Source organism: Schistocerca cancellata, chromosome 2, assembly GCF_023864275.1.
Source record: "Schistocerca cancellata isolate TAMUIC-IGC-003103 chromosome 2, iqSchCanc2.1, whole genome shotgun sequence".
Lineage (NCBI taxonomy): Eukaryota > Metazoa > Arthropoda > Insecta > Orthoptera > Acrididae > Schistocerca > Schistocerca cancellata.
The window spans coordinates 1,104,823,597-1,104,848,423 of NC_064627.1; the positions used below are offsets into that span (position 1 = coordinate 1,104,823,597).

The window sequence follows — 24,827 nt, forward strand, 5'->3', positions numbered from 1 at the left end:
AACCCCGTAAGACTTAATAGTTCTATACCAGTGGTCACATGATGTTCAGAGAGGCAGATTATGTCAGCTGGGTTTGAAGACTCTAATTAATCTATGCAGATAGTTAATTCATTAATTTTATTTCTCAGTCCTCGAATCTTTTGATGCAATAAAGATAGCTGACATTTCACATTGACTAAGTTAAAATTGGGCAGAGTTAAAGTATCTGCTGACTGTTGAAATTTCTTAACCAATAGCTGTTTATGCTGATGTAATAAGCTGGAATTATATTTTTTTATTTCTTTCTCAAACTGCAGATTTGTCTCAGTGCTAACCTCTCTTAAAATTTGCTTTCTTTCTGTCCTCCCTACCCTAAAAAAAAAGTCTTTTCTGAACCCTATAACCACTGGTATTTTACCACTCATGACAGTGCCTCCCCCCTTTAACTTTCCTGCTATTTCCTCAGCCAATTTACCCTTCCCCTTCCTGTTGAGGTGAAGGTCATGCCTAGTATAATCCCACCTACTGAGAGAATCAACAGGAACCACACCAATGTGTGACCCTGCACCCGACATAAGCAGCCGTTCCAGCTCCAAATTAACTCTCTTGGCAGAAGAGTCCAAATGAGGTCGTTCATAGTGCCCAAGAACAAATACAAACTCGACACTAGTATGCTTTGATGGCATTAATGGGCTACACCAGCAAACGACAGATGCGAGTGTCTTCACATACAGCATGACTACTCCTGCAGCACCCGGGACCACATCGGTTGGAACCTAGATGACGGAATAAACATAGCCTGGTCAGAAAACCCTCGATTTCACTTGGTAAGAGCTGATGGTAGGGTTTGAGAGTGGTGCATACCTGATGAAGGCATGGACCCATGTTGTCAACAAGGCACTATACAAGCTATTGTGCTTGCATGTTGATGGGGGCTGTGTTTACATGGAATGGACTGAGTCTTATGGTCCAACTGAACCGATCATTGACAGGAAATGGTTATGTTCGGATGCTTGGAGGCCATTTGCAGTCATTCATGGACGTCATGTTCCTAAACAATGACGGAATTTTTATGGATGACACTGCGCCATGTCACTGGGCCAAAGTTGTTCACGACTTGCTTGGAGAACAAAAAATGGTTCAAATGGCTCTGATCACCATGGGACTGAACTCGGAGGTCATCAGTCCCCTATAACTTAGAACTACTTAAACCTAGATAACCTAAGGACATCACACACATCCATGCCCAAGGCAGGATTCGAACCCGTGACCGTAGTAGTTGCGCGGTTCCAGACTGAAGCACCTAGAACCTCTCGGCCACACCAGCCAGCTTTTGGAGAACATTCTAGACAATTTGAGCGAATTATTAGGCCACACATATCGCCTGACATGGATCCCACTAACATTTATGGGACATAATGGAGAGGTCAGTTTATGCACAAATAGTGCACCAGGAACACTTTTGCAATTAGCCGGCCAGAGGGGCTGTGCGGTTCTAGGCGCTGCAGTCTGGAACCGAGCGACCGCTACAGTCGCAGGTTCGAATCCTGCCTTGGGCATGGATGTGTGTGATGTCCTTCTTTTTTTTTTTTTTTTTTTTTTTTTTTTTTTTTTTTTTTTTTTTTTTTTTTTTTTTTTTTTTTTGTGGGATGGCTATAGAGACAACATGGCTAAGTATTCCTACAGGGAACTTCCAGCAAATTGAAACTTCCTGGCAGATTAAAACTGTGTGCCCGACCGAGACTCGAACTCGGGACCTTTGCCTTTCGCGGGCAAGTGCTCTACCATCTGAGCTACCGAAGCATGACTCACACCCGATATTCACAGCTTTGCTTCTGCCAGTATCTCGTCTCCTACCTTCCAAACTTTACAGAAGCTCTCCTGCGAACCTTGCAGAACTAGCACTCCTCAAAGAAAGGATATAGTGGAGACATGGCTTAACCACAGCCTGGGGGATGTTTCCAGAATGAGATTTTCACTCTGCCGTGGAGTGTGCGCTGATATGAAACATCCCCCAGGCTGTGGCTAAGCCATGTCTCCGCTATATCCTTTCTTTCAGGAGTGCTAGTTCTGCAAGGTTCGCAGGAGAGCTTCTGTAAAGTTTGGAAGGTAGGAGACGAGATACTGGCAGAAGTAAAACTGTGAGTACCAGGCGTGAGTCATGCTTCGGTAGCTCAGATGGTAGAGCACTTGCCCGCGAAAGGCAAAGGTCCTGAGTTCGAGTCTCGTTCGGGCACACCGTTTTAATCTACCAGGAAGTTTCATATCAGTGCACACTCCGCTGCAGAGTGAAAATCTCATTCTGGAAACATCCCCCAGGCTGTGGCTAAGCCATGTCTCCGCTATATCCTTTCTTTCAGGAGTGCTAGCTGCAAGGTTCGCAGGAGAACTTCTGTAAAGTTTGGAAGGTAGGAGACAAGATACTGGCAGAAGTAAAGCTGTGAGTACCGGGCGTGAGTCGTGCTTCGGTAGCTCAGATGGTAGAGCACTTGCCCGCGAAAGGCAAAGGTCCCGAGTTCGAGTCTCGGTCGGGCACACAGTTTTAATCTGCCAGGAAGTTTCAATTTGCTGGAAGTTCCCTGTAGGAATACTTAGTCATGTTGTCTCTATAGCCATCCCTAATTGGGGAAAAAAAAAGGCTCTGAGCGCTATGCGACTTAACTTCTGAGGTCATTAGTTGCTTATAACTTAGAACTAATTAAACCTAACTAACCTAAGGAAATCACACACATCCAGGATTCGAACCTGCAACCGTAGCGGTCGCTCGGTTCCAGACTGCAGCGCCTAGAACCCCACGGCCCCTCTGGTTCCAGCAAATTGTTAAGTCCATGCCATGTCGAGCAGCTGCACTACACTGGGCAAAATGAGGTCTGACACGATATTAGGAAATGTCCTGTTGACTTTTATCACCTCGGTGTATAAAGGAATAGGATTCTGAATAAGCTTAATGGTCTAGAGATTTAGCATTCAAGAACCCAATTATTTAGTGACATTGTTTAGCACTGAACAGGACATTATCAGCACTACTCATTGTCAAGTTGTAATAGCTATAGTCCCATACTTATACAGGGTGAAAAGTATTTAAACCAACAAACTCTGGGAGGTTTTAGGGGACATCAAAACAGATATTTTTCCCTAATGTCATTTTCTCCTATGAGGAGTATTTAAACCGGTAGAGGAAGATTTCTCTGGCGGAAAATTAATTAAAACAACAAACACTTTTCCATTTTTTTATGACCAAGACACAATACATTAATACAACCCAATTTCAGTTACAGTAGATTTTCAAAAATGCCGCCACTGATACGTAAACGAAGGTTACACCGTTGGATCATGCTCTGTCTGACACAGGCAAAAACCCCAGGAGTATCCTGAATTGCTCCTGCAGCTGCTACTATCCAGGCAACCAGATCCTCTTCTGATGCAACAGGAGATACGTAAACAATGTTGCACTTCTCTCCCCTCACAAAAAAGTCCAGAGGGGACATATCTGGGGATCGAGCAGGCCATGGTACGGGACCAACTCTGCCAGTCCACTTTTCTGGGAACTGCTGGTCCAGGAATCAACACACACGATGACTGAAATGTGCTGGCACCCAGTCATGTTGGAACCACATGCATTGTCTTGTAGGGAGCGTGATGTCTTCCAGCAATCCTGGCAATGCTCTGGCGAGAAAATTGTAATAGTGCCTGCCATTTAATGGCCTAGGTAGCAGGTACAGCCCAATTAAACAGTCCCCAACAACACCGACCCATGCATAAATGAAGAACCGCACTTGATGAGCGCTAGTAACTGTGGCATGTGGGTTATCCTCACTCCAAACATGCGAATTGTGCATGTTGAAGACACCATCACACCCGAACGTTGCTTCACCGGTAAACAACACAGAGGATAGAAATGTAGGATGCATTTCAAACTGTTCCAGTTACCACTGCAAAAATTGTGCTCTGAGTGGATAATCAACTGGTTCCAGGTTGTGGACATGCTACAAGTGAAATGGACATAACACTTGCTCTCGAAGGACTGTTCTTACATTCATCTGATTCATCCCCATGCTACGTGCAATTCCACGAATCCTGATTGAAGGATCCCACTCCATATGCTGCGAGACATCTTCCTCAAATTGCAGCATTCTTACCATGCAACAGCGTCCCTGTCCATGTAATCTGCTAAATGACCCGGTCTCATGCAGACATTGGTACACAGCAGCAAAGGTTCATAGGATATTGTTGTTGATAAACCCGCTGTGCAGCTCGTCCGTTGTGGTGCGTTACATAGTATGCACCAACCATATCAGTGTACTCACACCAGGTGTATCGCTCCATTAGTAAACACAGACAATGCACTGCTACACTGGTGGACAGCAGTTGCCTACAACTGAAGGGCATAATACGCCTTCTAACAACTGAAGATCGTAATATGGCCTCTAGCAACTGAAGAGCATAATACAGCTTCCACTGGTTTAAATAATCCTCACAGGAAAAAATTACATTAGAGAAAAATATTTGTTTTGATGTCCCCTACAGCCTCCCAAAGTTTGTCAGTTTAAATACTTTTCACCGTGTATATGAGGTGGGGAAATTAAGCAAATTTGTATGACGATCAGCACTGGTAATCCTCATTGAAATATAAGGTTTATAATCTATTTAAGGATAGGTTTCTGTATCATACACTACCTTTGGGTTGTCAGATCAGCAGTGAAGCATGAGAGTGGGAAACTGCAACTACCACTGACAGTAAAACTTTGCAAGGATTCGTTTAGTGGCAAAATGGCTACCAACTAAATAACATTTGTTGAAGACCACATGCTACTCTGCACATGGTGAGAAATACAATACTCACTCGCCATCATGATTGTGATAAAATAAATTAATGCTACACACATGAAATTGAATTTAGTGATTTTAAATGGGGAGGATTGGTACAAGTCCAATGATGACTACATGGAGCATCTACACAAACAGATACAAGGCCCTCTAATAAACTGAATTTTTGACACCATGCTTCACTTGATGTAACAAATTTCACATGCAAGAAGTTATTTTAATATAAACATAGTCATTCCCTATGCCTGAAGGTGCCACAGGTTTAAACAGATCCTAACTCATAAAATCCAAGTTAACCTAGAACTACATCTCCACATTTCAGTAGAGCATCGATACTCACAAGCTCCTCTCAGCAGACTCTCCACTCACAATCTTTTTTTCCCTGAACTTGTCACAACCCTCAGCATCAGTCCTCTATGGAGAGAGTGGCAGACTGACCAGTTGCCCACACACACTATAAAGCATGAGATGTTAACCCAATTACAGTTGGAAAAAACACAAGTATCTGTTGCCCTCTTCTTTCTGAACAGAGAAGACTTAGAGAAGATTCTACCCAGCAGGCCACAGGGTCAATCAAATGGCACAATTTTAAGAACAGTGTGAAAGTTCTGTTCTTCTGCTAATATGTGATACTGCCAACCGGAAATGGAAATGAGCATATGGCATTGTAGGTCGGGAGTCCCCCATTCTGGGAAGTTCAGCCACCAAGGGCAAGTACTTGTTTCCATTTCATGAAGGTTGCCAAGGGCAAGTACTTGTTTCCATTTCATGAAGGTTACCATCCCAGGATTTAGTAAAAGAGGAGGCACATGTTTACCAATCACAAATGACTGTAGAGAGAAATAAAATAAAGTTCCACAGAAACATTCCTCCAGGTATTGGCAGGAAGATGAATCACATGATCATTATTAATAAATAATACAGATAAGTCAGAGAATGGCAACATTATGGAGGAGGTACAAAAATAATGTATGTCTTTCATCATTCCAGTGCCTGAAGTGAAGTTTCCATAGAGACTCAAGGTTTGATATGAAGGATGAGGATCAAGGAAATTTTTTGTTAGGCCCTGGGTGCATGGGTATGTATACATGTTTATAGGCTTTTTTGATGCAACTCTAGGTCCAAAGTCAATGCTCTCATCTTTCTTTTGTGACAAATCATAAACTAAGTTAAAGTTAATTAATAAACATATGTAATAAGCCTCAAAATGTTGCCAATGTTGCCCAGGTGAAGGACACAAGTCCACTCTTAAAATTATGAGAGTATGTATTCTAGGATTAACCAACAAATATATTTCCTCCTTTTATGCACACATCACATAGAGAGGTAGTTGGCTGTACACAGATAGTCATTATTCTTATACACCATATACTGTGTAAATAATATTATTATATGCTGTGTCAATAATATTATTTATATAGTCCCATAAATTGTGAGTGCTGTCAGTTTCACAAGTGTCAATGCATTTAGAATATACATTTGCTAACTGTTCGTTTAAGTCACATGTATTTTACAGGAGTTAAACTGGAGGGAAAAGGATCCAGAGGACACTACTTCCACTTCATCAGGGGAAGGTATGTGATATGTATCATACTCTTCCTTTTCAGATCAACAACCTGAACAATTAAGTTCAAATGTCTTAAACATTTTGTGTCTGAAGCAGTTGCTAAATGTCTTCCTAAGACATTAATATAAATTTAGATATATGCTGTTCATGATTGTTACTCTGTCTTTCACTAAGTCTAGTTAACATTTGTATCTGTTCCTGCAACTGCATTTTTGTTCCTTTGTTTTCTTTGTGAGTTTCTTTCTTACCTTGAAAAAACTGTGATGACACTGTGTGCAGTTGTAGTGATGATTTTTATGGGTGTTATTTGCCAGTATTTAATCTTGCAAACTTCTATTGTAGTACCCAACATGAGGTAAACAGTGTTGTACTATTAAATACACTACTTAATTCAGTGTAGCAATATATGATACATGGCCTAAAATGTTACACACTTCATGGTACGCACACAGCGAAGACAGTTTGACCTGATCTGTGTGCTCTGCAGGATCCCATGGCATGGGCAATTTTATTGCCAGAGAAGGTTGGAAAAGGATAGTGTCCACTCTGTTTGCCATGGGGGTCTTGTGTCTTGTCTGAGATGTGGAGGAGGCTCTGCCAGCAGCAACTGAGCACACTGGGTGCACTTGGCTGCAAATCATTGCTCATGTCAGCATGACTGATGTCTGCTGCCTGGATTCACAGACCATCCTTAGTTCCTACAGGCAGCAGGCTGATTTGGTGAAGAAAGCACGTCATTCTCACAGAGTGAAAACAGTGCTAACATAATGCAGCATCACTCCCACAAATGACCATGGTCCTCTGGTTTGGAGGTAATAGGCTGGCTTAAAAGAGAGGCTCAGACAATTCCTTGATCATCGTGGATGTGGATTTCTTGACCTCTGCTATTGGGTGGAGAAATGTATAGCCCACTAGGTCAGGTGTGTGCACTACATGCAGGAAGCAGCTACCAGGGTAGTGGAGTAAGTGCAGCGATCACATGTGGATTTCTTAGGATAGAGAAATCCCTCTACACACCTGATAAGACACATTCTGAGTGCACACAGAAGAGATTTCATCATAGAAGATTGGAGAAACAAAATGTTAATACTGTATTCACTAATAGCAAGAGCATCTATGGAAAGGTCCCAGAACTAGTCTCATTTATAAATAGTGAAAAATACCCACAAAATACTAGTGACAAATAGCTGGCTGAAACTGCATGTCAACAGCAATGAAATCTTGACTCCAACTGGAATGTATATCATAAAAATAGATTGAATGCTGGTGGTAAAAGTGTGTTAATAGCAATAAAAAATATAATAATATCTAGTGAGATGAATACTGATTCAGAATGTGAAAAACTTTGAGTGAAATAAGTGTTAAACACAAATCAAACATGGTCCCTGGATGCTTTTATAGGCTCCCTGCCTCAGCAGCAGCAGCAGCAATGTTGGAACACCTGAGAGGAAACTTGGAAAACATTTCATGTAATTTTCCTGATCATGTGGAGACTCAAGTGATTAGGATTGGTAGTAGTGACAGAGAATCATTTGAAATTTCTCTAAGTATGTTACCCAAAAATTATAATGAAAAGTTAATTGGAGAACCAACTCATGAAGATAAAATCTGGTGACAAAAAACATGAACTTTTTGAATCAGCACAGAACAGGGAATCAGTGATCATAAGGCCATTACAGTTTCACTGAATATGGCTGTAAATAGGAATACAAAGAAAGTTATGAAGATCTTTCTGTTTAACAAGGGTGACAAGAGACAAATTCCAGATTGCCTGGCAGGCAAACACAAAAATTTCATTTCCAGCACTGACAGTGTTCTGCATCAGTGGACAGATTTGAAGAGCATCATACAACATGGTTTATTCAGATACCTGTTGTGTAAAATTGTGAGAGCTGGAAAAGACTCACCATGCTTGGACAACCATGTTAGTGACCATAATGACATTGAAACAGGGGATGCCACAGAAAAGGCTGAAATACTAAAAGTCTTTCTACAAAACTATTTCACGGAGGAAGATCACAAGGTAGTTCCTCCTTTAAATCATTGCATGGATGGCAAATGATAGTTATCATAACAAGTGACCAAGGAATAGAAAAGCAGTTGAAATCACTTAGGAGAGGAAAGGCCACTGGACCTGGTTGGATACCAGTTCATTCGTACACTCCTAGCAGAAGTGAACCATAGGTCTCCAGAGCTGTGAAGCATTGCTAATGATTGGAAAAAGCTCAAGTCATTCCCAGTTTCAAGAAGGGTCATTGAACAGATGAACAAAATCATAGGCCTATATCTTTGACATTGATCTATTGTAGAACTTTGGAACATGTTTTATGCTCACACATTGTGACATTTTTATAGATCAAACATTTCCTCTGTAGACATCAACATGGGTTCCAAAAACAACACTCATATGAAAGCCAGGGAGATGCTGTGTTCCTTGACTTCCAGAAGGTGTTCAATACAGTTCCACACTGCCGCCTAATGAACAAAATATAAGTGTATGACACACACACGCATACACAGGTGTACATACCAAAGGCTGGAATGTTTTCAATTTTTAATTTTTTAGTTGAGCATATCTGCCCTAAACTTTGATTATTGCCTTCTTGCAAAGTAACTTTATGGCTTTTAAATTTTCAGTCTGATGCAGACATCCTTAGAAGTGTCAAAACCTAGGTAAATGTATTAAACAAATATTTGCCACCAGTTGGCACTGTTATTTCTCTGTTGAAAGTTAAATATATTTATACAGAACACAACTTCAAAAACATTGACACAACTAGATTCTGTGTGACCAGCATGCCGAGATGTGTGCTTGTGAATTAATACTGGAAAATAGATCACTTTTAACTGTAATTGTATATAGCTCCCCACTAGAAATTTGTGAACTGTTTATGAGGAGTCTCCATTCCTTGCTACACTGTCAGTTAGGCAGTAGCAAGCACTAATAGTCGGTGGCGACATCAGTGTAGATTTATTAAGGGATTTTCACAGGAAAAATGATGTGGAAACCTTATTTGGATTCTACAATTTGATCTCAGTAATTAATTTTCCAGTACACGTGAATAAAGACAGAAGAACCCTAACTGATTATATTTTCTTTGGTGACACTCAAATCAAGAAAATAATTGATAACCCAGTAACAAATGTTCTCACTGATCACAAAGCAAAGTCAGTCAGGATAAATAAGACAGTGCCTTACAGTATAGGTACTCCTCAGTGGAAATCAGAATAATTAATTACTCCAGGGCAAATATTTTCAAGAATAGTTTAAAGAGATAACCTGGAATAAAATTTATAATTAATCAAATTTCAAAATAAAATTTAATCTACTCCATGATAAATTTATATTATTATTTGAAAATAGCTTTCTGCATAAGCCAATCAGAGAGGATGTTAAACAGTCATGTAGAGCACCATGGATCACATGGATCATTAGAGGGATTAAAATATCTCGTGAAAGGAAAAGAGGAGTATATATATTGGTGAAAACAAGAAGAGATCCTGTAGTAATTGCACACTACAAAAAAGTCTCAAAATTACTAAGAAAACTTATTACAAATCAAGGAACATCTGTAAAACGTCAGAAACCAATGATTCCAACAACAGATGCAACGCTATATAGAATATAGTGAAACGAGAAATGGGGCAACCAGCAACAGAACAGGATAACATCACTATTGAGGTGAATGGAAAGGCTATAATGATGAGTCACAGGTACCAAATATATTTAATAATCATTTCTTAAATATAGCAGAAAGTATAGGGACCAACAGTACAAGAGAAAAATCGCAGCACCACGTTGAAAAAGCAACTTTCACAAAATTCAGTCATATGAATATAACACAAACTTCTCCTTCTGAAATTAAAAACAATATATATCATCTAAAAATTAAAGCTCATCTAGATTTGATGGTGTTCCCAGTAGAGAACTAAAGATCTGTTCCCATATAATAAGCTGTGTCTTATCTAAAATCTGTAATGCATCACTATCTCATGGCATCTTTCCAGAGAGACTGAATATGCCCTTGTTAAAACCCTCTTTAAGAAAGGTGTTAGAACAAATGTCAATAACTACTGAATTGTTTCACTACTGACATCATTTTCCAAATCTTTTGGGAAGGTGATGAATTCTAGAATAGCATCTCACCTCAGCAATTATGATATCCTCTGCAAATCACAGTTTATATTTCAGAAGAATTGCTCTTCTGAGAATGGCATTTACAATTTCAATCACCAAATATTACAAGAATTAAATAACAAACTAGTGCCATTTGGTATTTTCTGTGGCCTATCTAAGGCATTTGACTGTGTGAATCACAATATTCTCATATAATGTAATTGGGCAGATAAAAAAAAATGTACTCACCAAGTGGCAGCAACACACGTAAATAAGTATGCAAGCTTTTGCAGCAATTGGCCCCTTCTTCTGAAAGAAGTGTTGAAAGGTAAGGAGAAGGAGTGAAGGAAGAGGACTTGTGAGGTATAGGAAAGGGGTAGAGTTTGGAAAAGTCAACCAGAACCCGAGGTAAGTGGAGACTTGCTGGATGGGATGAGAAGGAAAGACTGATTGTTGGGTACTATACTGCACGAGATCTGAAAACCTGAGAGCTGAAAGGTGGAAGACAGGGTAATATACAAGACAGAGATTACTGCTAGAACATCATACATGAGTTAATAAGAGCAAAAAGCTAAGTGCATTGTTTATGATAGATGTGAGAGGGTGAAGGCAAAAAATAGACAGATCAGGAGTGAAAGATGTAGAAAACTAAATTTCCCAAGGCTCAGTCTTACATCCACTACTGTTCCTCATATATTTAAATTATCTTCCATCTATTGTACAACAAGCAGAATTAGTTCTATTTGCAGATGACTCTAGTATTGTACTCAATCCTAGTATACATGCAGCAACAGAAGAAATGGTAAACAAGCTTCTTAAACACATCATTGGCTGGTTTTCTGCAAATGGTCTCACCCTCCATTTAAAAAAAAAAAAAAACACAACGTATTCAGTTCTGCATATCTAGGGATACTGCACCAATAAATGTAACTCATGGTGAGAAAATAATAGTCAGGGTGGAAAATTCAAAATTGTTAGGTGCCCACACTGATGTGAATTTAAACTGGAAAAAGCACTTTTGGGTCTCCAAAAACAACTTAGTTCAGCCATATTTGCACTCAGAATCATTGCAAATTTTGGGGAAAGACAAATCAGTAAGCTGACATATTTGTAGAAATCTGTTTAAGGTGTAGGGTGTCCTGACTATTGCTTCACAGTATATTTATCCCCTCATTAAGTTTGTTGTAAATAATCCACTGCAGTTCAAAAGGAATCATGATGTAAATAACTGCAATAATAAAAGAAAAAATTACTATCACATACTCAACATTAATGTTGTCTTTAGCACAAAAGGGGTGCACAGTGCACAACTAAAATTTTTGAGAAATTACCAAGTGATATAAAATGTCTGACAAACAGCAAAGTAAAATTTGAAAGCAAACTGAAGAAGTTTCTCCTTGACAACTCCTTTTATTCTATAGAAGACATTCTGTTACCGTAATGTGTAAAAGGTGTTTGGTAAGAATTACTAACTCACATCTGTATAAGCAATAAACAATTAAAAAATAAATAAATAAAAATAAAAGAACTTAAAAATGTTCAGCATGTTTCCATATTTACAAATTAATTTGCAGCGTAAATGTAAAATGACTCATCCCATACTATTAAGAATTATTGTGTAAATGATCCGCGGAACATGGAACTAAATTACTAAGTTCTCTGTAGCAATTTCATTAAGTTGTTATCAAGATATATTTTGAAATGGGGGAAGGGATGTTTATATCTCCTGGCTGGAAATTTATTTGGTGATCTGGGATTGCTTCAACATTTCCCTTACATCCAAAAGCCTGGCCAGAACCATCTAAGGGGCTTCTAGCAACTCTTCTTGTGTACCTAAGACCACCTTCCTCTTAAACATTCCAATGTTATTATTCACATTACAGGTATAAATTTAAAAAATTCTACTATAATTGATGATTTATAATCGTATAATGTGTGTGTGCACTGTGGTGCTGATTAATTATTAAAATGTGCATTCAAATGACATGTATAAATTCAGTGTATCAAATAACATAATAATCAAACAGATAACAACTGTGTGCCATGTGAGACCACTGTATTTTCTAATCAGCTTTTCGGGATGATATAAGTCTGGTACCGCACACTGCGGAATTTGAATCCGCGCTAGATGTCATGGACGTCGAAGACCCATAGAGGTCTCTGCACCATCATGCCATAAGCTGTGGCGGCACGCACCTCCTGGCCTGCTTTTCATATGAGGGCTCCACAGCAGAACATGTGGTTCCAGCGGCCAATAGCGGCACCCCCGATAGCGTACTTAAGCGCCTGCCTCTCGCTCAGCCAGCCAGTCTAATCACGCATACGTTCGTTGACACCTCGCCTCACATTAGACAGTTTACTTCCTTGTTCTGTGTACGAGTGAACATGTTTGTTTCCTTGTGACTCTGTTGTTCGATCTTGTTGTATTTGTTCTGTCCTTCATTGGTCGTGTGCATCCTCTCCCGTTGTGTTGTTGTTCGCGGACCTCTCCGCGGGTCCCGCCGCGCTTTCTGTCATTGCTACCCCGCGACTATCCCGGTCACAGTTACAACAATAAGAATCATGCTAAAATTCATCCAGTTCAAAAACCATTAGTACTTTGCCAGGAACAGTATCCCATAACAGTGATGTACATCATAAATATGTGGGCTATAGTTATTATTTATCATATACTATCATCTTAATCATTGTTTGGTACTGAATATGCTCAGAGCTATTTAACTAGTGTGATTTGGTCTCTCTGAGTTTTAATTAGTAACTATGTTATCTGATAGGTCTCCTTTTGTGGGGTTCATATATCACATTCACAATCAGAACTAATATTATTCATTGCATTTTAATTAATTAAGAGGAGATTTTTACATGAACTTTTTACCCAATTAATCTCCTGATTGGGAGCTTTGTAAAGTATTGATTCTTTACCCTGTAGCGTGCATTGGTGTTATATTTTCATTGTCTGATACTCATCTATTGTCTTCACATGCTTTACAAACTGACTGTAACATGTTCAAATCAACAATAGTTTACAGAAACTCTGGGTGCACTTCGACATCACACCCATGGCCCAACAGACATGACCACTTTTCTCAACAGCATACTTTGCTAAAAGTTCAACTTTGCTATGTTTCAATATCTAGTTTCAAATAGTCAGTGTAGTCTGATATACAGGTATCGACATTCAAGCCACAGCAGCAATGAACTCCAAATTCTTTTTTGTATAAAATCTAGTTAATATGCTCTCTGACAAAGTTAAAATGTTCTCTACTTGTTTAATTGACTGATCTGCTACATTACATGCTCAAATGCATTATTAAAATTTACTTATCTTACAGGTGTGTCAAATGCTGAGATTTATGTAAGACCGGAAGTGCTACAACTGCTACGTCTTAGGAACAGACCCATAAAAAAACACTTCAATACTGTGCCAGCATGGGTGCTAGGAAGTGAACAAGCAAAATCATCAGTGGTAATTCTGCTGCCTGAAAGCTCAGCAGATAATGAACAGGTTTTTTGATGTTCAGATGGACAATGGAATTTATTCTTTCAAAAATTGTGTCAACAGGAAATAAATACCAAGAACAACAGGAATTTATAGTACCCTAAAGAAATAATATGCTGCCATTGAGCAGCTATATGTAATAGGAATAATGCACAGAATAACAGAAATCAGACTGAAACATCATAGTCTTCTGTTGTCAAGCCTCATCACAGCTCCTCCAATCCACTTGTATGAGGTTTTGCTTCTGAGTGGTTGAAAAGAACGAACTGACAATATTGATAAATTATGTATCTAGTCTGACTGTAACTATTTTTGCATGCAGTCATCACTGCTTTCCTTCTTAGTTATTTATGAATTTCATGTACAAAGCATAGATTACAAGTGTGAATAACTTTTACACACATAAAAGTGAGTGAGTGAAAGATGCACTCAAAATATGTTGTACATATGTTGAGTTGACTTCAATTCATTTTTAGCTGTGTTTCTCTGTCACTCTAATAACCCATCATTTTCTTCGTTATTCATCCAGTTTCAGCAGTTGCTCCATTTCTGTTGACCTAGTTATCAGTTTCATGTGCATATTTCTAAGAGACCTCTCATGTAAGAAGAGAAATTTTGAATGAATGATCATGTGATACTGGGCAATAATCTAAGGAAGTGAACTAAGGTTCTCCCTCATGTACCTTATTGAAGTTCTTATAGCACTTGTCTTAAATTAGAAATCTTCATTGGTAATACCAGTTAATTCTCTTCTTTATGCTGTATAATAATTATTATAAACAGATGCCTCTTAATTGTCATTATTTATTAAACAATTAAGGTTTTGTACTATCAATGCTTATAAATATGAAAAAACAGATACTGTTACCAGTGTTTGCTGCATTACACCATCATGGATTGGAAAAAGCTTATAAATATTGTACCTTACCACTCAGTTCTTAAATTGTAATGCATCTAACTGTACCTTCTATTTTTATTTCTCTAAAAAGTTTTCCACATATTAAGTAAAGTTTCTCACTTTGGCATCACAACCTGCTCTCACCTTATTCAATGTTGTTATTAATGTGGCTTTCTTACTTTCTGCCTTAATAATTTATTACAGGTACCTCTATAATTTTAATTCCATTCACTTTGAGGAAAAATATGTTTGCTCATCCCTGATCCTACTTTATCTGATATGTTTACCAAAACATGTCTTGCCATAAAACTGAGCAAGTATGACTTTTGTGTGAGTGCAGCTTTTGCCTAGTTGTAGTGGACACTAAGGCAAATTTCCTGACATTCACAAGCAATTTTCATCATTGCAGTCTCCAAATTATGACACTGACTTTGTTCTGTTCTAATGGAAGTATATACTTTTTTTTCTGTGACATTTGAAAGAAGCTTCTAAGAGAACTTCAACGACAGAGCATGTATGGGACTTGATCAAATACTATCAAAATAACAGCACTGCAAACCACTGTCCCACCACCAGGAGAAGAGGTTCCATCAACATCTGCCCTGTTATACTGAATGTAAGCAAACACAAAACTCAGGTATGGTTCTTGTGTTTACCTGAGTGCATGAAGCCCACCAGTCTGTGTTCTGCTGTTGTAACAGTCAGACAACTTGCTTGTAAAACTATTGAGACATTCCCATCGTGCATTGAGAATTGTTTATGGTGAATGTTGTGAAACTGTTAGAGAAGCAGTGCACTTGTACACTGAAGAGTGTCCAGACTGTGCCAAGCAGTCATGACCTGCCTTTGTAAACATTATAAATAAAGTTCTAGAAACTTGAAGTGTGGAGAATAAAATATGCCAAAGGGAAAAGAACAGCAACTGATGAAAGAAATTAAACTAATGTTTTAAAGGAGTAACACACAATGGAAATGTCACTAACTGGTAGTTCAGAAGTACAAGAGGTATCAATCAAATGAGCATTCTGCAAACACTGCATTCCATCATATTTCATCTTCTTCAAATTTCACTACATCTACAGCTTCATAGCGGTGACTATCCAAATTTGATTACAGCCCTCTGAATGTTATCTACAAAAAGTGCAAAGTGATGCGGCACATCTAAGCAAAATTTTGTTTAAGGAAGAAGCATCATTTACAAACCATAGGCAAGTCAGTCTTTGCAATATGCACTAATCGTCAGTTGAAAATCCATGCTGACTCAATGAATGCTCTTGGTCTTTCAATATTTGGTGCATGTTTTTCAAGACCCACAACACTGGTCTCTGTGTTGTTGATGGAATTCTAAATACATTCAAGTAATGTGAGTTCCTAAGACATACTGCTGCTGCAGTTATTGGAAGACACCCCACTGAACATTTGACAGGCCCTCTTAAGATGACATTTGGAGAGCATTGGAACAGGAAATGCAAAATGGTCTACAGACTCACCTAACTTAACACTTCTACACCTTTATTTGTCGTGAGATTTAAGACAAGAAGTCTATTAGGAAACACTGATGACTCCCAAAGAAATGAAGTGCCTTATAACACGTTGATTCCAGATGAAATACAATGTGCAGTGCTATTTCACCAGAATCAGTTTATAGTGTGCAGAAATGCTCAAGGTCAACATTTGGTGCACATGGTATGATAGCCATGATAATACACATAAAAACCATACCCCGAGTTCTGTTCTTGCTTACATTTGGTGTAATAGGGCAGACGTTCGTGGAATGTCTTCCCCTGATGGTGAGACAGGTCCATGGTGCTGTTATCTTGATACTGTTTGATCATGTCCCATGTATGTTATGTCAATAAAAATTATTTGTGAATATTGGGAAATTCACTGTATTGTCTGCTATAACTTGAAAAAATGTAGCATCTCAATTTATTTATTCATTCTCAACATATTTGTGATGGCATGGCTCAATCTACCTAGAGTAAGTTCTATTGTAGGTGGTGTATAATTGCCTTACTCCAATCCATAAATAATTAATGAATGTGGATGAATCATATGGGTTACTGTTGTGCTGCTAATGCAGTTGTGTGCTACACAGTAATAACAAGAAACATGTAAATCCGATACCTGCCTGTTATTTTGATGATACACGAGATTCACTAACATATTTATTAGTGGTGCCCTATACCACTCATATATAGTTTCATTCTATAACACAATTCTCACAGCTTATTTTTCTGTTTTTAATTGTCTACCAATTTTTCTTGGTAGAAGTACATGTATAAAGAACACAAAATAAATATTCCTTTGTTATTTTTATTTTAAATAGCAGCAACATAAGATTACTTTTTGGAATTTGAAAGACAATAAATGCCTCTAAGAAAATCCTGTACTCTTGTCACTAATAACACTTTTTGTTTCCAACTCCTTCTGTATTTTATAATTAATAAACAAATGAATAAGTTTTTTCCAATTGTTTTTGCTTTTACTTCATAATTCAGTTAGAAGCTGGTCATTTACTTTCCATTTCTGTTTTATATTCAGTCATTCACTCACAGTGTTCCATAGATCCCATACATAAAGAGAACCTTCACAGATATGGAACAAGTCAGGATATATATTCTCAAAAGATACAATGTGCTTCATTTAGTGTGTGGCCATTAATGTCTACTTATGGCACAAACAGATCATTATCATTCATTTTAAATTGTGTGACATAAGTCTTTGTGAGACTGATACCAAAACCGTTAGCTGTGAACAACTTATGGGCCTGTTCAGCTAGTATCTCGTCTGTGTCTGCTCAGTTTGAGTATGGATTCATGCTTGTGTTATCATCAAACATTATAGCTTCTGCACTGTACTTCAGAGTCACTGAAAGATCATTTCTGTAAGTTAAGAACACGAGGGAGCCCAGTACTGATCCTTGCAGCATCTCATGTATTATTTTCACACATTCTGACATTACTTTCAAGCCTATGTGACACAATTGACAGGCATACTAGATGCACTGTCCCACTACATTTATGCAAAGCTTCATCAGAGCTTCACTGTCATCTCCATTTTGTGATAAATTGGACCTTACTTTCTGAGTAGCCCCCATACAGGGCAGAAAAGAAATTAGTACACCTAGAAGGACGACACTGATTCTGGTCTGATTATGGCATATGCTACCTGGGGGATAGTAGATGTACTGATAATGATTTCAACATCATCCACCCACAGATAGTGTAGTGGCATAGCTACCAGAGTGCCATCTGTGTCTACTCTTTAATAGGGAATGCTCACAGCCAGAAGGCTCAGTGTGGTGCATATGTGTGGAGCAAGCAGGCAAACATGTCATGGAGATGCGCTCATGTTCCCTTCAGCAATTGCACAAGTTTGAAAGGGGTCAAACTGTGGCCTTCTCAGTGATGAGATGGTCCTTCCAAAGAATTGCCACACAATTTGGACATGCTGTGTCAGATGTGCAATGATGCTGGTACCAGTGGCACATGAATGTTCTCACACCCATAGATGATATTCTGGATGTCTCTGCAGCACAGGTGTCCAGCAGGATCATTGTGTTGTGAGGGCAGCAATGGCAGATTGTACAGCTATCACAGCACAGATAAGAGGGCTTGTGAACCCAGACATGTTGACACAAACTGTTGCAAACTGGTTATTGGCACCCATTGGAACTATGGGCACACACACCTCTAGCCCTTCTTCAACTCATGCCACAGCATCGACATTCACAGCTCGACTGGTGCTGTCAGAGGATCACTCGAAGATGACGTGACATGCTGTGGTCTCCAGTGATGAAAGCAGAGAGGACTCTAGTAAGAGCCACAGTGAAATACACTCCTGGAAATTGAAATAAGAACACCGTGAATTCATTGTCCCAGGAAGGGGAAACTTTATTGACACATTCCTGGGGTCACATACATCACATGATCACACTGACAGAACCACAGGCACATAGACACAGGCAACAGAGCATGCACAATGTCGGCACTAGTACAGTGTATATCCACCTTTCGCAGCAATGCAGGCTGCTATTCTCCCATGGAGATGATCGTAGAGATGCTGGATGTAGTCCTGTGGAATGGCTTGCCATGCCATTTCCACCTGGCGCCTCAGTTGGACCAGCGTTCGTGCTGGATGTGCAGACCGCGTGAGACGACGCTTCATCCAGTCCCAAACATGCTCAATGGGGGACAGATCCGGAGATCTTGCTGGCCAGGATAGTTGACTTACACCTTATAGAGCACGTTGAGTGGCACAGGATACATGCGGACGTGCATTGTCCTGTTGGAACAGCAAGTTCCCTTGCCGGTCTAGGAATGGTAGAACGATGGGTTCGATGACGGTTTGGATGTACCGTGCACTATTCAGTGTCCCCTCGACGATCACCAGTGGTGTACGGCCAGTGTAGGAGATCGCTCCCCACACCATGATGCCGGGTGTTGGCCCTGTGTGCCTCGGTCGTATGCAGTCCTGATTGTGGCGCTCACCTGCACGGCGCCAAACACGCATACTACCATCATTGGCACCAAGGCAGAAGCGACTCTCATCGCTGAAGACGACACGTCTCCATTCGTCCCTCCATTCACGCCTGTCGCGACACCACTGGAGGTGGGCTGCACGATGTTGGGGCGTGAGCAGAAGATGGCCTAACGATGTGCGGGACCGTAGCCCAGCTTCATGGAGACGGTTGCGAATGGTCCTCGCCGATACCCCAGGAGCAACAGTGTCCCTAATTTGCTGGGAAGTGGCGGTGCGGTCCCCTACGGCACTGCGTAGGATCCTACGGTCTTGGCGTGCATCCGTGCGTCGCTGCGGTCCGGTCCCAGGTCGACGGGCACGTGCACCTTCCGCCGACCACTGGCGACAACATCGATGTACTGTGGAGACCTCACGCCCCACGTGTTGAGCAATTCGGCGGTACGTCCACCCGGCCTCCCGCATGCCCACTATACGCCCTCGCTCAAAGTCCGTCAACTGCACATACGGTTCACGCCCACGCTGTCGCGGCATGCTACCAGTGTTAAAGACTGCGATGGAGCTCCGTATGTCACGGCAAACTGGCTGACACTGACGGCGGCGGTGCACAAATGCAGCGCAGCTAGCGCCATTCGACGGCCAACACCGCGGTTCCTGGTGTGTCCGCTGTGCCGTGCGTGTGATCATTGCTTGTACAGCCCTCTCGCAGTGTCCGGAGCAAGTATGGTGGGTCTGACACACCGGTGTCATTGTGTTCTTTTTTCCATTTCCAGGAGTGTATTAACTCTTACCATATTTTAACATGGGCAGCAGCATGAACCACTAACCAACATACAGAAACTTGTAAGTGTGAGTGAGCTACAAGCTGAAAATGTACTCAAGCGAGACCTTGAAATTTTTGTTCTATACTTACATAATATTGACAGCTAAAGTAATGTCTGCACATGAGGGGGTGCTAGATGCAAACCACATTACTGGCAGCTGTAGTGGAACAGTCTGATAAAGCCTTCATGCTATCAACACATAAGTATTGTATGCATTATTTCAGACAAGCTTAATGGTACCTCTTTACCAAAGCAAACAAAATACTATTCAGACAACAAACAAATATTTGGTGAAAAATAAACATTTTGTTTTGAACAAACAATTACAAAACAGTAAGTAAAATATTCAAATATCGTGCACAGGAAAAAACAGCTCTTCTTTTCTAATATTAAGAATTCTAAGTTTAAAACAAAATATTCTCTAATTATCTCTAATCTGTTCAAAACAGAATCTTAGATTTATTGGACATTTGTTGAATCTGTAAGCATGGCCTGACCAGTGTCATTTCTGTGTCTCTTCGTTATGACTTCATTTTGGTTCACACTCTTTCAGAATAAATGTTTTCTAATGAACCCTCTTGCTCATATTTCATAGAATTTCCATTGGGGGATATAGTTCCCATATCATTTTTTATTCTACATTCATACAACTCCATTTTATTCTCTGAGTATTCTTTGTACAGGTAATGTGAATTGAAAAGTAGCATTTCTCAAACAAAGGAAAATCCAGAATGGAATGTAAAAATTGATACCGACCTTATAATTCTACCTGCTGACAAAGGCTCCACTACTGTTGTTTTGAACAGCAAGGATTACTTGGCAGACAGACTCCACCAGCTGTCAGATTCATCCACTTCAAACCCTGCCCCAGCGACCCCATTTCAGAAATCCAGCAGGATCTCCTGTCTCTACTCAAATCCTTAGGCCCGTCCCATAACTTCTCCCCAGAGTCCACAAACTCTGCTGTTGTAGACCAACACCTACAGCCTATTACCAGCAACCTACCCTACTGCATAAAAGATACCAATCATTTCCTCCACCAACTCTCTATGGTTCCTGTCCCGGTACCACAGCGCCCTTCTCGTCACTACTGATGCACCTCCATTCATACTAACAGCCCTAATGCCCATGGCCTTACCACTATTGAACACTACCTTTCTCAACACCTGATGAATTCCAAACCAACCACCTCCTTCCTAGTTGTCATGACCAACTATATCCTCACCCACAATTACTTCTCCTTTGAAGGCGTTACCTACAAACAAATCTGTAGTATGTCTATGGGCACCCACATGGCACCATCCTATGCTAACCTTTTCATGGGCCGTCTAGAGGAATCCTTCCTAAACACCCAGAATCCCAAACTCCTCACCTTCATCATCTGGATCGAGGGCAAGGGCACCCTATCCTCATTCCTCTAGAACCTCAACACTTTCTCCCCCATTCACTTCCATGGTCCTAGTCAACCCATCAAGCCACTTTCCTCAATGTTGACGTGCACCTCAAAGATGGATATATCAGTACCTCTGCCTATGTCAAACCTACTAAACACCAGCAATACCTCCACTTTGACAGCTGCCACCCATTCAATACCAAGAAGTTCCTTCTGTACAGCCTAGCTGCCAATGGCCATTGCATCTGTAGATGAGCGGTCTCTCTTGAAATATACCAAGAGTCTCACTGAGACCGTAACATATCATAATTACCCTCCCAACCTTGTACAAAAACAGGTCCTCTATGCCTTATCTTTCCAGTCACCCAATACCTCCCAAAGCTCCACCATATGGCCACAGAGCAACATTCTCCTCACGACTAAGTACCAATTCAATTACATTTTCTCCACCAGGGTTTCGACTACCTCTCATCATGCACTTAAATGAGAAATGTCCTGCCCACTATCCTTCCATCTCCTCCCACAGTGGTATTCTGCCACTCATCAAACCTACACAATATCCTTGTTCATCCCTACACAACCCCTGCTCCCAACCCCTTGCCTCATGGCTCATATTCCTGTAATAGACCCAGATACAAGACCTGTCCCACACATTCCCCCACCACCACCTACTCCAGTCCTGTCACCTATCCCATCAAAGGCAGGGCTATCTGTAAAACCGGTCATGTGATTACAAGCTAAGCTGCAACCACTGTGGTGCATTCTACATGGGCATGGCAACCAACAAGCTGTCTGCCCACACAAATGGCCGCCAAAAATCTGTAGCTGATAAAAAACTGTACCACCCTGTTGCTGAGTACGCTGCCCAACATGATATCCTTCATTTCAATGACTGCTTTACAGCCTGTGCCATTTGTAGCCTTCCCACCAACACCAGCATTTCTGAATTGCACAGACAGGAACTCTCCCTGCAATACATCCTACATTCCCATAACCCTACTGGCCTCAACCTTTGTTATTCATTGTCCTTGCCCATCTAGCCCCTTCCCTGTATCCATTCCAGCAGTACAGAGCCCTCTATTCCACCAACACACCCAGTCTTTTCACTTCTCTCCTTTTCCTCTAACCTCGCCCCCCCTCCCCTCCGTCCATCTATCCATCTAACCTCCGGACTGCACCTAGTTGCTCCATTCTCCACCTTGTCCCTGCGCTCTCCCAGCATCACTACCCCGCTATCCCTCCCCCTTCCCGTGCCAGCCTCCTCCTTACCAGCATCTGGTTGCCTCTTCCATAATGCAGTGCTGCTCGCTGTCCGGCTCCAGCTGCCAGAGATTGTGGTCATTTTTTTTGTGTGTGTGTGTGTGTGTGTGTGTGTGTGTGTGTGTGTGTGTGTGTGTACGCGCATGTTTTGTCTAATTCTGAAAAATGCCTTGTTGGCCAAAAGCTAATTGTCTGACAGTCTTTTTCTTGTTCCTTTCTGTAACTTGCATCTCAGCTATATGGAAAGGAGCATTTCTGTTATACGGAAGAATAGTTTTCTTAAGCCAGTAGATAGCCTTACATTCACATGAATAATATGAAAGCATCTGATCCCGCCTATCAATGTGAGGCATGTTTGCATTTTATTTGACAATTGGTATCCCCCATTGTTTATCATTACACTTTGTGAGTACAGAACAATTGTATTTCCTTCACTCAGTTTGGCAGATACTTCTTTAAGGATGTTCCTCATGTTTAAGCTTAGTGTTTTTTGTAAGCAAAAGGGTTTTAGATAATGTATGTCTTTCCTAATAATTTGGCCTGTCCATGTAAATGTGTGTGATTGCCAACATATGGCTACTTAAAGAAATGTGAAATGAGCTTTCCAGCATGACTTTTCCAACTATACTGTCAAGCATCCCCTTGTACACAGATCACTTATTTGCAAAACCATCCAGATTCTTCAACATGCGCATTCTGATACCATATTCACAGATTTTATTTGGTATGTATCATATAAATGGCAATCACCATCTCAAAAGAATCATCAATTCATCTAACAGTAACTCTTCATGAGTAGTGCACTTGACATAATTTGCTGTTAAATTAATTTGGTATAGTCCCTACTTAGTACTGTATCATCAGTTCTTTGGGTGTCTTGGCTGTGGACTTTTTAGCAAAATATAATGAGCATAAGATGATCATAAAGCCATATCTGCACACACTCATCACTACTGCTCTGTTTTGAAACTAGAGATCTTCCTTGCAGTAGTCTTGTTATCAGATGGATATCACATTACCTGTGTGTAATGTAACTTTCAAAAACACAAGCATACTTACTAATCCTAGGCCTATTCTTCATATTTTCAGTCAAATATATATTCACAGCATTATCATTCTTTTAACCAACTACAAACTGAAGTATGACATCTGTAAGTATTAAACCTCAGTATTAAACCTAAGTAAATCCATTGGTGTATTACTAGTAGGATGAACATTCTTGTTTGGTAAATGGGAAGGTCCCAGTGTTGATTAATTAGCTGCCACTTCCGAGAGTGTATATCACAAACAATATTGTAAAAGAAAAAAATTGCAGCCACAAAAATCTGTTCTTTAACACTTCGTTGCCAGTGCACACTCCTATTCTGCAGCTCCAAGATTAGACTAAATAATGCACCTTTGAATGTGTACACTTATCTCAGCCACAATAATTGTTCATGTGTTCAGGGTTCCCCTATCATGTCATCATGAACACAGCCAGCAAAATTAACAGCTTCTTAACCACCTGATGAATTTTGTTTTCTCATTAGTTGTCTTTTGGTGGTGCATGCAGTGTTTGAACAAGCAAAACTAATGCAACCATATCTGGTTGTTTATTAGAGGTGCAATGTTTGCTGCCATTGGTAGGAAGTAATCCTTGAATTATGTGGCCAATGATTTAAGTATCACTTTTACCAGAGCAATTTTCTAAAAGCTCACTTTAATTTGGGACTCTATTTTTAGTTTGGTCCTTGTTAATGATGCTTCAGATAGTTGTTGTTTTATTCTTGGAGTACTTTATGATTTGAGCATAGTACATGTATTTCACTTTTCTTAATAATGAACTTGAGGATTTTACAATGCTGGGGTAAGGCAGTTTCAATTTTTTACTACAGATTGACCTCCTGTTTTGCACTTAGGCATTCCTGAAAGTTAGAATTGGTTCACTGAATTAAGTTAATAAACAACAAATATACCCATCAGTATAATCAAAACATTGTAT

The 24,827-nt window shown here is 40.1% G+C and overlaps 1 long non-coding RNA gene across 1 annotated transcript in view; it reads left to right on the forward strand.

Annotated features, from left to right (window-relative positions):
• LOC126149904 (uncharacterized) overlaps window positions 1-14,688 on the forward strand; it is a 46,655-nt gene extending 31,967 nt beyond the window's left edge. The window contains exons 2-3 of the long non-coding RNA XR_007531166.1: window positions 6,323-6,380; window positions 13,823-14,688. This is a non-coding gene — a long non-coding RNA (uncharacterized LOC126149904). The remainder of the gene's footprint in view (window positions 1-6,322; window positions 6,381-13,822) is intronic.
• Window positions 14,689-24,827: the final 10,139 nt, after the last annotated feature.